Consider the following 15,525-nt stretch of genomic DNA (forward strand, 5'->3'; position numbering starts at 1 on the left):
CAAGTGATCAAACACAACATAACTTGTTTAGCATTCCCAACACCCATATACAACCCACATAGTGTCTACAAAGCCTCTAAAGATACAAAAGAGAGTAAAGATAGTGCCGGCAACAAGGCCTCGGCTACACCTCAAAATGTGACCACAATATAAACAAAAGGTACAATACTTGACCCCGGAATGAAATGGGGCTCGTCGAGTCCGCTAGAGGATGCAGCACTATCTGTGATCAACACTATCCGCTATGTAACCGTCTATTTAAAGATGCAGCACCCCCGGCAAAAGGGATGTTAGTACCGTCGAATAGCACTAGTATGTAAAGCTAAACACCAACTCAATGGAATGAATAATAATACAAGAGGAACAATCAAGAATTCGATAAAGGGCTTCAAATTATATAGAAACAATAATGTTAAGGATCATATACATTTTTAATTCAATTTTCATATTATTAGGTTGGGTGACCTTTAGTACCGATATTCCACAATTCACAATACCTTCGTATTCTTACATGGAGTCTAGTCTCGGTCTGATCGTCTAGGCCAACACATTTGAGATATTACCACTATTTCATTATAATTACCAGCACAGTTCACCATGTGTGCGGCATGGCATTCGATCACGGCCTGATCGGCTAGGCCATCTCATTTGAGACATCAATCATTTTCACAATTTCATCCACAATACCACCGTGTTCTTACACAGAGTCCGATCTCGGCCCGATCGGCTAGGCCATATCATTTGAGACATTACCTTTTTTATTCAATCATCTCACACCGTACCATTTCATATACTTTAAGTTCATTGGCACTAGTGGATCATAATTACAAAGTCATTCTTGGCACTTGGCCGTATTTCATAATTCCGGTCCCCTTTTTCACATTCAAATATCATTATCATTATCAACATCAATAGGGATTCCTATGCAAGACATTAATTCACATATGAGCAATTTGGAAAATCTTAGGCACATAGAGGCCTTTCATACAATTTGGCATTAAAACCTTTACTTCGGTCTTGACATGAAGTTTTAACATTCCTAACACATATTCCAGATTTTGAACATATTTTCAAATGGCAAGATGACATTATGAAGCATTTAGAATAAATATTGAACAAACATCCTTCAACACAACCACATTAGGAAAAGCCAATTCAATAATGATCAAGGACTTACTCCAATTACATGAACACCGTGGGATTTGATTCTAAGAAGAAGGGGATTTAGCCAACATACCTCAATTGAGCTTCTCAACTCTAAAATAATCCGGAATTCTTAGCAACTTCAATCTATTTTAGAAATATAACAAGTTGAACCAAAAATTAGGAAGATGATCATGGTTTTAGCTCATTTGAGCATTTTATCAAACACTAGGTGTGCATTAAGGTTCTAAGGCTCTTTTGTGGAAGCTTACATTATTTCCCAACTCACTCTCTACCATTTTTAGCTCACAACCTTCCCATATACTTTAAGGATACATTCATGCAAGACACCAACCCCCACACCCAATAATTACCTCTCTAATTACCCCATTTTTGCAAAATTTCAAAATTAAGAGTTAGGGCATAGATTCTTACCTTTAGGGTGAAGACTCCCTTTGTTAATCCTCAATGATTGAGCAGGAATTGATGGATAATGGTTAAAGATTGCTCCCCCACTCTAAGAACTCTCCCTCTCACTCTAAAATATCATAAATGTGCTCAAAATGGTCTATGGGGTGTGTTTTAATAGAATAGGGTCGGGTTTAAAAACCCCAAAATTGAAGCTCCAGAACAGGTTCTGCGGTCGCATATTAGTGGTTATGCGGTCCGCAAAATGACCGCAAAATTAGGTACCAGAGCTGGAAAAAGGTTGACCGGGTTTGCGGTCACTATGCGGCCCGTAGACCTGTTCTACGACTGCATAATGCACCGCAGAATGATTTTGCGGTCACATAGTGCACCGCATAACCTCCCTCCGAAAAATCCCAAGGCGGGATATGCAACAAGAATGCGGCCTGCGAAACGATTATGCGGTCACATAATGGCCACGAAATTCGACATCAAAAATGCCCCAGAAACCTGCCCCACTGTGCGACCAGTCTACGGTCCGCAGAGTAGTTCTGCGGCCGCAGAATGGGCTGCAAAAATGCGCACTTCTGCTCAACGTTTTCCTTCAACTCCCCAGCACACTGTTCAATCCAAAAGGTCTGAATCACGGCTTGCAAGCCCGCCGCGAAGAATTTCTGCTACTATTAACCTCTACGCCTAATTTGGCATCACGGAATCCGGGTTTTTAGGAAAACTTTTAGTAGGCCTTACAAGTTGGAAGGTTTTTCAAATAAATATTTGAGTTTTGATTCGGATTTGGATAATTTTGGTAAGAGTGAACTCGTGAGTGAATGGATGTTCATATTTTGTGACTTTTACCCGATTCCGAGACGTGGGCCCGGGTAGACGTTTTGGGGTGATTTTCTAATTTCTTGCTTTAGCTTTGATTTCATTAATTAGATTAATTTTTTATAGTTGTATTTATGGTATGTAATTTATATTGGCGAGATTTGGGCCATTCGGAGTCGGATATTCGTGGAAAAGGCAGTGTTACAGATTCATTGAGCTTGGTTCAAGGTAAGTGGCTTGCCTAACCTTGTGTGAGGGAAATTTCCTTAGGATTTGGTACTGTTGTGATATGTGAGCTCCGTGTATGTGAGGTGACGAGTACGTACACGAGCTATTTGTTGTAAAACTCGATTTATTTTACTGAGTAGCAACCTGTTTTTCCTTTAATTTGAATTATACCGTTTAAATAAGTATTAGTTTGTTTTCATTCTTAATTGAGTTGTTCCAATATATGTAGTTATTCTGTTTAGTCTAATATCATATGTTTGCGTGCTTTAACTACTTATTTGAACTTTGTGAAGCATGCCTAGTTGATTTCCTGCTTTTTCTTGTTCTTTATCAGTATAACTATAGAAATCTTGCTGTTAACTGTTGTATTTATCGGTTTGAGCTGTATGTTTACTTTTGAGACTATGAGGCGGTTCCTCCGGAGTTCTCCCTACACATTTACTTTTGAGACTACGAGGCAGTTCCTCAGGAGTTCTCCCTGCACATTTACTTTTGATACTACGAGGCGGTTCCTCAGGAGTTCTCCCTGCACATTTATTTTTGAGACTACGAGACAGTTCTTCGGGAGTTCTCCCTGTAAATTTACTTTTGAGACTACGATGCAGTTCCTCGGGAGTTCTCCCTGCATATTTACTTTTGAGACTACGAGGCGGTACCTCGGGAGTTCTCCCTGTATATTTACTTTTGAGACTACGAGGCGGTACCTCGGGAGTTCTCCCTGTATATTTACTTTTGAGACTACGAGGCGGTACCTCGGGAGTTCTCCCTGTGTATTTATTTTGAGACTACGAGACGGTATCTCGGGAGATCCCCTGTTGTTTACCCCTGTGTGTTGTAATGTTGCCTTGTTGTGTTTTCTTTTGTTAAATTCTAGTCTCTTATTATACTGTATATTCTCCAGCCTTATTTATTATTTACCATTAGGCCTGACCTGACCTCGTCACTACTCGACTGAGGTTAGGCTTGGAACTTATTGGGTACCGTTGTGGTGTTCTCATGCTACCAGCCTCGCTATTAGTTGTGCATTTGCTGCTATTTTGGAGACTTCAAGGTACATCTGCTTGCGTCCGCAGACTTAGGAGTCCCCCTTTATCCTCCCTTATGTCAAACACTTCCTGTATTCTTTTATTAGACTCTGGTGTATAGAGATGCTATTGGTTATTTTCCAACAGTGGGATCGTTGCTACATATTAGTTTTTCCCTTGTTGAGTTGTTCTGTTTACACATAACATCCTTTACTGTGGTTATTTCTTATGAATTGGTTCTACCGTTTCTTTATGAATTAAGGTTCTTGAGTTGATTTACTTTTCGTACTTTGTATATTGTCATTGTTTCTGTTGTACTTGTTGTGGTGATGTACGAGGTTTCTGCCATGCGGTTGTTGTTATGGGGTTACACGAGGTTTCTGTCGTGCTATTGTTACTATTGATATTTGCACATGCGGCGTGACAAGGCGGAATATATATTTATATATGGGTTGTGCATGTGGCGAGATAAGGCGGGAATATTATTATGCACATGTGGCGAGACAAGGCGGGCATTTGCTTTACTATTGCACACGTGGTGAGACAAGGTGGGATGTGTCAGGGATTGATGTGTGATGATTTGTGATGGCCTGGGGGCATTCGTGTGGTTAATATTTGTGTAGTGGTACACTTACATGTGTGAGCTTTATCTTGTGAAAGTTGTGAGAAAATATTCTACGCGTTGTCCATTCTTTTTCCTTAGGCTTATTTGCTGGTATGGACTATGTTAGGACACTTGCATAAGCATACACGTAGTTAAGCACTCTTATCGGATAAAAGGTGTTCTTGATATTGTTGAGCATAGATGCTCACCCTTGTTTGCTTGCCTTCTATGTGAGAATGGCTATATTGGCACGTGAGTCATCAGTGCGGTTATGAAAAGTAATGAGGGCACAGGATGCCAAGTGTTAGGGTTCAGGTATTGAGACCCGTGTGTTGTGATTTGTCCGAGGTTCGGTACCTCATGGAGTTTGATGACTAAAACCTGATGTAAAAGCGGTTGTAGTTGTTGAGTTATTACTTGTCCTTGTTGTATTTGTGATTCCGGATTCAGGTTGTGTTTCATTCACTTTTCTGTGTCATTTTTTTTTATGGTATTCCACTGATACTTGCTGTTTCCTTTCTTATTGCATCACTGCATTGTGAGCCATATTGCATAGTCCTTATATAGATATCATATTTTTGTTGTTCATAGAATTATACTTGTTCAATTTATAAGACCAGTAGGTGTCTCGACTGTTACTCATCACTACTCCACCGAGGTTAGTCTTGATACTTACTGGGCACCGCTGCGGTGTGCTCATTCCACACTTCTGCATATTTTTGTGCAGATCCAGGTATTTGTTCGATAGTAGATGTGCGAGTCGTTGCTGTGGAGACTTAAGGTAAACCTGTTGCTACGTTCGCAGGCTTTGGAGTTACCTTCAAATTTTTATTTTGCACTGTTTACTCTTATTTCTTGACCGTTGTATTTAGAAGTTTTCTAGCAAATACTCTGTAGAGCTTATGACTTGTAATATCGATTTTGGGAATTGTAAATTTTAAGAGATTTCTATTTCAAATTGTTTGATGTTATTTATTAGATAGCATACCTATAGGGTTGTAATAATACATACTTTTGTTAATGTTCATCTAGATACCATAATTATAGGGTCTTAACTAATTAATTAATCGGCTGCTTCTGTTGTTTTATTATACTGCCACCTAGATAGCATGCCTATAGGATAAGTATGACTAAATCAAGTTCAATTACCAATCATTAGAAATATTGCATATAGGATATTGTCATTCGCCTAGAAAGCATGTCTATAGAATCAAACACTAGTAATACCAAGTTTTTCTAATAGCTTTCATTGCTCATTGCGCAAACAACTCAGAAATCATGCATATAGGTTTTATAACGCCTGTAATATGTAAATTAGTTAACTTGGAACAGCAACACTGCATGTACGAGATTTGAAATCAGAATCGTATATAAATCATGCCTATAGGACAGCATCACTTGCCTAAGATGCCTATTTATAAAATCAGTGCTAATAATCCTGAGTCTGCAAATAGTTTACTGCCTCCTCGCCTAAGCCATTTAGAACAATAATGTTGCATATACGATGCTAGAATTCAGAATCACCTAGAGATCATGCTTATAGGACTCTAAATCTTAATTCTGAAATTATCTACTTCCTATTCTACCTGCGTGCATTTGATGTTTATGTGTGGAGGCTAACTTGGGCCCTTAATTGTCTTTACGTGAAGTCCTATCTGTTTTGAATGTCGCCTAGCTTTCTCATTTTGAGCAACCTAAGTTGAGTCTAAAACCACCTCATAGTAGGTCCAAAGCCTCCTGGACCATAGGCATGGAATTTAGAATTGAATTAGAGTGCCTTTAAGTAACAACTTCAACATATTAAATGGGTAGCAGAAGATGATAGTTTGTGCCCGCTGAATAATATGAGCAACCCCTACCTTAAGGGATCTGCGAAGTATTATTTATGTTGCACGGGGTGATCCTTTAGGCTAAAAAACTTAGGACCCCTCTTTTTCTTTATATACTTACTATTTGCATTTAGTCATTTAACATAGACCACTGCAGTTGTAGCTTTGTAATCTTTAAGATTTGTACCAATCATTTATTCCTATGTGCTATAATAGATCCTTCAACTTATATACCTTTCTTTACTTATCACTTAGCTTAATCATCTTATCTACATAGTGTAAAATTCGACCGGGACCTACAGTTGTGGACCTCAAAGAGTGCCCAACACCTTCTCGTAAAGTGCCCGATCTTTGGTGATACGGACTAGTTAAAACAGAGTTACTCGCAAATAGGTGCCCTAACGCACCTTAAAATCGTTAGGTGGCGACTCTTCTCTTCTAATACCTCCTTTAAAAGAGTTGTCACACGTCGAAACCCGCTTTCGCGAGAAAACAAGGCGCGACAATTGCTTTCTTCTTTTCTTCCTGGTTTGTTTTCTTGAGATGAATTTTCTCGAATACTATAAGATCTCCTCGAAGCTTATCATATGAAAGTTTGTTTAGATCTTGTGATTCAAGTGCAACTACTTTTGCCTGCCAAGTGGTAGGTAGACTCCTCATAATTTTTCGAACTTGATCACCACTTCAGTATGGTTTACTAAAAGCTTTTAGATCGCTAATAATTTTGCTGAACCTTGCAAACATTTCCTCAATGGATTTTCCTTCTTTCATCCGGAAGAGTTCATAGTCGTGAACCAACATGTTAATGTGAGTTTCTTTCACTTTGATGGTTCCTTCATAAGTAATTTCCAATTTTTCCCACATTTCTTTGGTTGTATCACAACTTGAGATTTTCTGATATTCCTCTCCACTTATAGCATTATAGAGTAAATTTCATGCCTTAGCATTTACCTGAACAATTGCCATTTGCTCGTATGTGTACTCATCTATATCTTCTAGATCAGCAGGTGGTTGAGCAGTTGCTGGTAGTGGATAGTTTCCCTTTTTGATAGCGAGCCATACTTTGACATCATAGGATTTTGCATATATTTTCATACGTACTTTCCAGTGAGAAAAGTATTGTCCATTTAAATATGGTGGCCTAACCTGCGATGTTCCTTCTTGAAATAGTACTCCAACAATTACTTGATTTGCCTTGATCTTTTCTCACAAGTTGTTAAGAAAAAAGTGTGAGACTGGCTCTAATACCAATTGAAAGTAAAATGGGGGGGGGGGATTGCCTATTTAAAAATTGTATTGTAAGTAGTTGACTAGTATACCAATTAGTCAACTAAAAATAAGAACAAGATAATAGTAATGCAGAAATAAAGTGCAGGATTTTATACTGGTTCGAATTTAATGTGAATCCTACTCCAGTCCCCTTGGGTTGTAAGGGTGTTATCTTTCAGTGATCGAAGTTTTCTGAGTACAGATTGGTTGATATAGCTTTACACCAACAGTTTGATCTCTATGTCACTTTTCTCTTCTTGATACAATGCCTCACTAGTGTTTATCTATTTTTTTCTCTCACTAATTACACGACAGATCTATAAGAACTATAATGGTTGCTTGGAGTAGAACAGAAAGAGTGAAAATGGTTCGTTCAAAGTATGTCTTCTTCAAGTCTGAAATACATGTATATATACACTTTATGAGTCCTTCTTGATTTTTAAATGACGTGAATCTTGAGAGATTGAAAACCCAAGGGAGTTGATCATAGATTGATTCTTTTCAAGAATAAGGTCAAGTTTACGTTGATCTTTCTTGATTTATGATCTTGACGAGCTTTTCATCCGCTAGGCATATCTCTTCGTTACTTGAGGCATATCCGCTAGATTCCTTGATTTCTGGCTTCAATGATCTTCAATGCATCCTTTTATGATCTCGTTTCCCTTTGATTTGGGACCTTCCAGTAATAGCTTCTGTCAATCATTTTATAGAATCACTGATTGATTCTTCTACCGGATCTTCGTTGCTCCTTCCTTTTTCATCGCTAATCATTGATTCTTTACCTTGCGTTGCTTTTAGAGCTCCTGCTAATAGATTGTTTCCTTAATCTATTCTTGGCTGGTATTGCTTCTTGATTCCTTTGGTTTCCTTCTTGATCATGCACCAAATGTGATATATTATTTTTCATCATTAAAACCTATAATTAACAACAATCTCTAATGCTTTCATTAGGGTATATTGTCTGCATCTTACCCCTTGAGGTGTGGCCCTTCCCCGGATCTTGCGTGCAGGGGCGGATTTAGGGGGCGGAAGGGGGTTCACCCCCTCGCCGAAAAATTACATGTTATATATAAGGAAAAATATGTCCTATTTTTATATTATGTTCAATAGGACAGACTCCTATCCTTCTACTCCCTCTGTCTCAAATTAATTGCAATCCATATGTATTATTTTCCCATCGTTATTCCAATCCAGCCCTTGTCATTTCAATTCCCATGTCTCAATTCTCTACATTTATAATACTAGTCATTATATTAGAAACTCACAAATAGAATATAAGTATCTAACACCAAATCCTATGTTAAATTTGAGCATTGTTCCAAGATAGCTTAAGAGTCTATTTATAGAAGAGTCTAAAATGCAGACTTTGCTCAATGCACCCAATAAAACAAATCTCCAAAAATAGCTTGACATTTTTAGAGCATCAAAAGAGTAATTTTTGAAGAATAAAAAGTAGTCATGTTTCATATGTAGCGTATAGATATTGAACCAAAGATTATCTCTCCCAACTACAGCCAAAAATACAACCAGATCCATGGTGAAAGAGAATAAACTCAAACACTTAGCCCATGGAAGGAAGGATAAAAATGTAACCTACAAGCTTACAGTATTAGAGTGTGCAGAGTACTCATACTTCTTATTAAAAATTATAATTTCAACGTTGTTGAATTATTTTACAATCTAATCTAAAAGCGTACACTTTGAATTACTTAATTATGTTTTTAATACACCCTCTTACGTGCAGGTGTAATTCTTTTGCATAAGGCCAAATGTGAGGTCCATCTCCATAAATGAAAAAAAGAAAAGGAAGGAAAAGTGTCAAATTCCATCATGACTTATTTGATTTATACATCTGCAAATTGTCAAAAATAGTAGGCGTCAGACAAACCAATTTGCAGTTGCGAATTGCAATAACCAATCGTTTTGATTGGTGGAAGATTGGGCGCTCAACACTATAAAAGGAGAGATTCGGCTCTCATTTCACCACACCAATCGCAGAGAGAAATATATCCGAGAACATAGAGAGCAGTGTGAGGTATTCACAAGCGGTGTAGTCTATGAGGAAAAATAGAGAGTGTGAGCCATATTGTAGTGAGGTGAGAATCTCAAAAGAGGGTTATTTCTTTTGAGTGTATAGTGGTTCCTAGAGTATATACTCGGGACTACGGTGTGTAAAATTTCTCATTATAGTGGATTACTTTATTTTTCTCTGGCCCGTGGTTTTTTCCTTCTTAAGTGTCACACCTCTTTTTTTTTTGAGGGATATTGAGTTTTTTCAATTTAAGTGGCATTGCTCGAAATAAAATTATTTATTTAATTAGAGTCGCCACTTGGGATAATTATTATGGTGTCCAAGTCACCGGTTTATTTTAAAATCACAAATCGAGAAAATTGACTCTATTTTTATGGTCCGCGAACACAGAAGATCGGGTAAGGAATTCTGTTAACCCGGAAAAAGGTGTGAGGCACTCCTGAGTTCTGTGGTTTTAGCACGGTCGCTCAATAATTAATATTTGGCTTAATTATCTGAATTATTACATGTTTAAAACTTTTTATACATTACTGGTTCCATACTGCTTTTAATTATTTTTAAATAATTATGGAGTTTATTTAAACAGGTTGCGATGTCGCGCACTTGTTATTTTTGTACACATTGCAAACCGCGTCACGTGAAACGCATCCACGATTTACAACATGTTTATTATTATTATTTGAAGTTGGGGTCACTTGAATTTGGAGTTACGTATCGTGACTATGCCACGGGAACCGTACCCATAGTCACGATAATTTATTAATTGCGCCTGAAGCAAGCTACGATGTTCATAAGTTGCTTAATTTTCTAAAGTTTGAGATTAACGAGTTTAGTTGTCTTCCTAAGCTAGAAGAGTTCGGATGATTAATTAATTTATAAGAAATGGGCTGACTTATAAGAGGGAATTACACAATCTGCCTACTAGGCACAAACTAATTACCCATTTTTGCCCATTTAGGAATTAATTACAATTTATACCTATTCATCAAATCCTATTTTTGATGGCTACCCATTCCTCTTTTTTTCTTGAATTTATTTTCCTCAGCATACCAAACCATGCATATTTCCTTTTAACTAAACCTATAGCTTTCTCTTTGTGAATAAGTATGAAATCTAATTTTAATTATCCGTTACCGCACATTCTAATTTGTCTTACAATGTGTACCTGTGCAATCTAAAATATTTATCCAACTACCCATTTTCAAAATCCTTTCCTTTCTAATCCCGGATCACGTGAAACCCCATTAATTGCCCCAACCTATTTTCTCTTTTATTGTCTTCTCAAATATAAATAAACGTTTTTCTTCTATCTTTCTCATTTCATAATAGGATCTACTTGTCCATTGAATATTTTTTATTAATTTATTCTCCATTTCAAAATGGTATATAGTATATTATTATAATATATCTAAATTTTAATATAATCAATGAAGCACAAAATTGAGTTAATTAGATTATGTGACAACTGATATTAATTCAGTTTAATAATTGAATTAAAAAACTTATTTTAAACTCTTAGCTTATAACTGTATACCCTGTTGGTATATCTATATACTATACTGGTATCATATGTTAGTTGGAACCTTTTTTGGTTGTATTAACTACATTTAATTGGTACATTGTATGATTTTTCTTTAGTAATAGTAGAATAGTACAATATCTTAATTTTTTATTATTTTCCTTTATGCATATGTATTATGTAATCATTTTGATTTTTTCTTTATGCGTTTATTTTATATAATAGTATTATAGTACAATATCTTGAAATATATTATTATATTAATATGTGGTACATTATTTTTTTTATTTTTCTCTTTATGTATGTGTATTATGTAATAGTAGTGTAGTCATATATAGTTGCCTGGAATTAATTAGTAGAATTGTATACCCTATTGGTATAATTATATGTCATATTGGTATCACATGGTTGTTGGAATAATTTTTGGTTGTTTTACCTACATTTTTAAGTGAATTCTATTTTGAAATAATTTATATGATCATATTTTGCTGTGTTGGATTTTCTTGTACCTATGGACATAGATTTTGTGTATTATATAATAGTTTTTATAGTTATATGCAGTTGTTGGAATGACCCCGTACAACTATATACCCTATTAGTATAGCTATATATTATATTGGTATCATATGTTAGTTGAATCCTTTTTTGGTTGTATTAACTGTATTTAATTGGTACACTATTTGATTTTATTTTAATAATAGTAATATAGTACAATATCTTGAAATACTTTATTATATTAATATGAGGTACACTATTTTTTTATTTTTCTCTTTATGCATGTGTGTTATGTAATAGTAGTATAGTCATATAATTGCCAGAAATTAACCAGTAAAATAGTATACCATGTTGGTATAGTTATATGCCATATTGGTATCATATGGTAGTTTGAATATTTTTTTGGTTGTTTTAGCTGTATTTTAAGTGAATTCTATTCTTGAATTATTTATATGAACATGATTTGCAGTGCTGGAATTTTTTTGTGCCGATGGACATAGATTTTGTGTATTATGTAATAGTTTTTATAGTTATGGGCAATTATTGGAACGACCCCATACAACTATATACCATGTTAGTATACGGAATGAGCAAGTTGCTTTGCGAATATTTAGCTTGCAATGCGAGCATGTAATTTTTCATACTCTTATTGCATCCTTTAATGTTTTGGTACAGTAGTATAGTCGCAGATAGTTGTAGCAACATCCTAGAGCAATCATATACTATGTTGGTATACATGTATACCATATTGGTATCATATGGTACTAGAAGTTTTTTTTGCTACTTATACTTTTATTGCATTTTCCAATATTTTATTATCATTTCTATTCTAACTAGTATATATGGAGATTTAGTTATTGTAGATTATGTTTTGCTCCATGACTGATTGTGTTACTGCTAGTGGTAGAGTGTGTACTGATATTTGTAGGGAAGGAGATCACGGTTTGCATGGCAATCACGTGGAATTAGAAAAGGAACGAGAAATAAAAATAAAAATAAAGAAGGAGTCAAAATTGAGTGTGAAATAATTTATGGTAAAAATAACAATAATACAATTTGGGCAAAAATATATAAATAAAAGAGAAAAAATAAAAAAATAAGAAGAAAACGAGAAAAAAGAAAAGGAGAAAAGAAATAAAAAAAGGAAAAAGTAAAAGAAGCATTGAAATAAAAAAGAATTGGAGAAAAAATAGAAAATTTACCACAAAAACTAACATGGGTAGGAAATGTAATTAGTTTGATGGGTAAAAAAATAAATGGGTAGATAAAGGTAAATAGTTTTATTTTTGTGGGTAACTGCGTCATTCACCCGACTTATAAAGCTATTGAGAAGGGGCAAAACTGAAGTGAGACAAGTGGGCCTAGGCAGGGTCGTTCTTGGCCCAAAAATGGTATTGAAGGCCTTTTGTGCTAAGTTCCAGATCTAGACCATTTCATTTTGACACCAACTATTTACAACACAACTAATTTTATCACATTTAGCCCTTTACTTATTTTATAGCCATAGGTAAATATTGTCAAAATTAAAATACTATAATTATCTACCTATAGTAAAGCATAGCAACAGAAAGTTAGAAACACCCTCTAAATAGCAGACCAAATAAAACTTCAACTAAGTAGACCTTTATCAAATTCTCGCTAAAACATCAATAGACTAAAAACGGAAGGCTAGTTTTATGCAAGTTATGGACTGCAAATTTAAAGAAGATGCATTTATTCATTTAAAAAATTGACAAAGTAAAACAAAACGGACCTTCACTGGTGAAAAACCATCTTCAATCTATTAACAATGCAAAGAGAAACTCTAAGCCAAACTTTGTACAATAACAATGACCATTGAGCTAAGAAAATTGAAACCGGACAACGGCATCGGAACCGGAAACGCGAACAGGATTTCGACCAGAAAACTTCTAACTTAAACGGACCTTTAGAACTTGAATCTCGACTGCGTTTTAACAGTGATGGAAGCCAGCTATTGGATTTGTGTTCTCGAATGGTTTGCATGTGGTTTGAGGTCGGTTTTTGGATGAAGAAAACAAGCAGCTGCTGCTGCGTTTTTGTCGCATGAAGCAACTGCATTTTTATTGCTTTTTGGACTGTTTGAAGCTGGGTTGGTGGTATATTTCAGTTGGGTTTTGGCTGGATTTAGGAGCTGGTTTTCACACAGGGAAGAAGGGTTCGTGAGCTGCTGCTAAGGTGAAAAAGAAAGAAGCGCTTGAATCTCCCCTTTTCGTTCCTTTTCCGGATTTCTCTTCTTTCTCGTTTTTTTTACTCCCCACTTTTCAGGTGTCTTCTTAGGTGTTATATAGTACAAGTATTATGTTGGTATCTTGGGGAGAAAGGGTGAGAATGAATGAGGTGTTGGGAAGGTGAGGTCACGTGAATGTGTACCGGTGAGTATGCGTCTATGTGATAGTGAGTATGGTGGGTAATGGAATCAAATTAGTTATCCTAGGTGGTAATTTTCCATTGGTTCTCAATGTTTTTTAATTTTATTTTAAAGGATAAAAAAAAATAGAATCTATTCCTACTAAATTAGAAATAGCAAGATAAAAGTACTACATACTCAATATTTATTTATTGAAAGCCTATAACTTAAAAATTACACTAAAACTAGATAAAACTATATTTTTTGGAAACTTTTCTTTCTTTGTAAATGAAAAATAAAACTAATACTCTAAAAATGTAACTCTTTTTGTAATTTTTAATTTTCTCAAATAAAACCTATAAAAAGGTGGAACAAAAGCTAAAATATCAAGATTAAACTTAAAAACTATTTAAATATTAAAAGTGATAAAAAATCTAAATATGGTAAAAAAAATTAGGTGCTCACATTAAGAAGGATTTTTCACGTTAAAATCTTTGTGTCCTTGTTGTTCTTTTTTATTCTTGATCGTCGTATCTCGGCACTACATTATTATTCTGTTGTTATTACTGTGAATATTATTTCTGTTGAGGGTTTATTTCTAACAACTGGTATTAGAGCACAGGTTCTGCTCGTTCATAAAAATACTATTTATTCTCGGTAGTTCTATACTCGATGGAAAAAAAAATATCTGGAGTAAAGTACGAGGTAGCAAAATTTAACAGAGATAGTGATTTCTCAACATGGCAAAGAAGGATGAAGGATCTACTCATCCAACAAGGATTACACAAGGTACTAGATGCTGATGCCAAAAAGCCCAATATCATGAAAGGTGAGGATTGTGCTGACTTGGATGAAAGGTCTGCTAGTGCAATCAGGTTGCACTTATCAAATGATGTGGTAAATAACATCATTGTTGAATACACCGCATGTGGAATTTGGACAAGGTTGAAAAGCCTATACATGTCCAAAACGCTAACAAATAAATTGTACCTGAAGAAGCAGCTATACGCCCTACACATGGGTGAAAGTACGGATTTTTTGTCACATTTAAATATGTTTAACGGACTAATCACACAACTCGCCAACCTCGGAGTGAAAATCGAGGAAGAAGATAAAGCCATCTTGCTATTGAACTCATTGCCATTTTCGTACGATAATTTGGCAATAACCATCCTGCGCGGTAAGACTACCATGAGTTGAAAGACGTCACATCGGCTCTTCTACTCAATGAGAAGATGAGAAAGAAGCCTAAAAATCAAGGACAGACTCTCATCACAGAAGGTAGAGGCAGGAGTTACCAAAGAAGTTCAAACAACTATGGTAGATCCGGAGGTCGTGGGAAGTCCAAGAACCAATCCAAATCAAAAGCCATAAATTGATACAATTGCGATCAACCGGGCCACTTCAAAAGAGATTGCCCAAATCTAAGAAAGGGCAAAGGTGAAAGCAGTGGCCAAAAGAATGATGACAACATAACCGCCACGATGCAAAATAATAATAATGTTGTCCTCTTTATAAATGAGGAAGAAGAATGCATGCACTTGGCAGTTCAAGAGTCGGAATGGGTGGTTGATACAACATCATCTTACCGTACCACACCGGTAAGAGAAATTTTTTGCAGATATGTAGCAGGTGATTTTGGAACTGTGAGAATGGGTAACACGCGTTACTCAAAGATTGTGAGGATCGGTGACATTTGTATCAAGACAAATGTCGGATGCACATTGGTTCTAAAGGACGTGTGGCATATACCTGATTTGCGTATGAACTTGATCTC

This window comes from Nicotiana tomentosiformis, chromosome 10 (genome assembly GCF_000390325.3).
Source record: "Nicotiana tomentosiformis chromosome 10, ASM39032v3, whole genome shotgun sequence".
Lineage (NCBI taxonomy): Eukaryota > Viridiplantae > Streptophyta > Magnoliopsida > Solanales > Solanaceae > Nicotiana > Nicotiana tomentosiformis.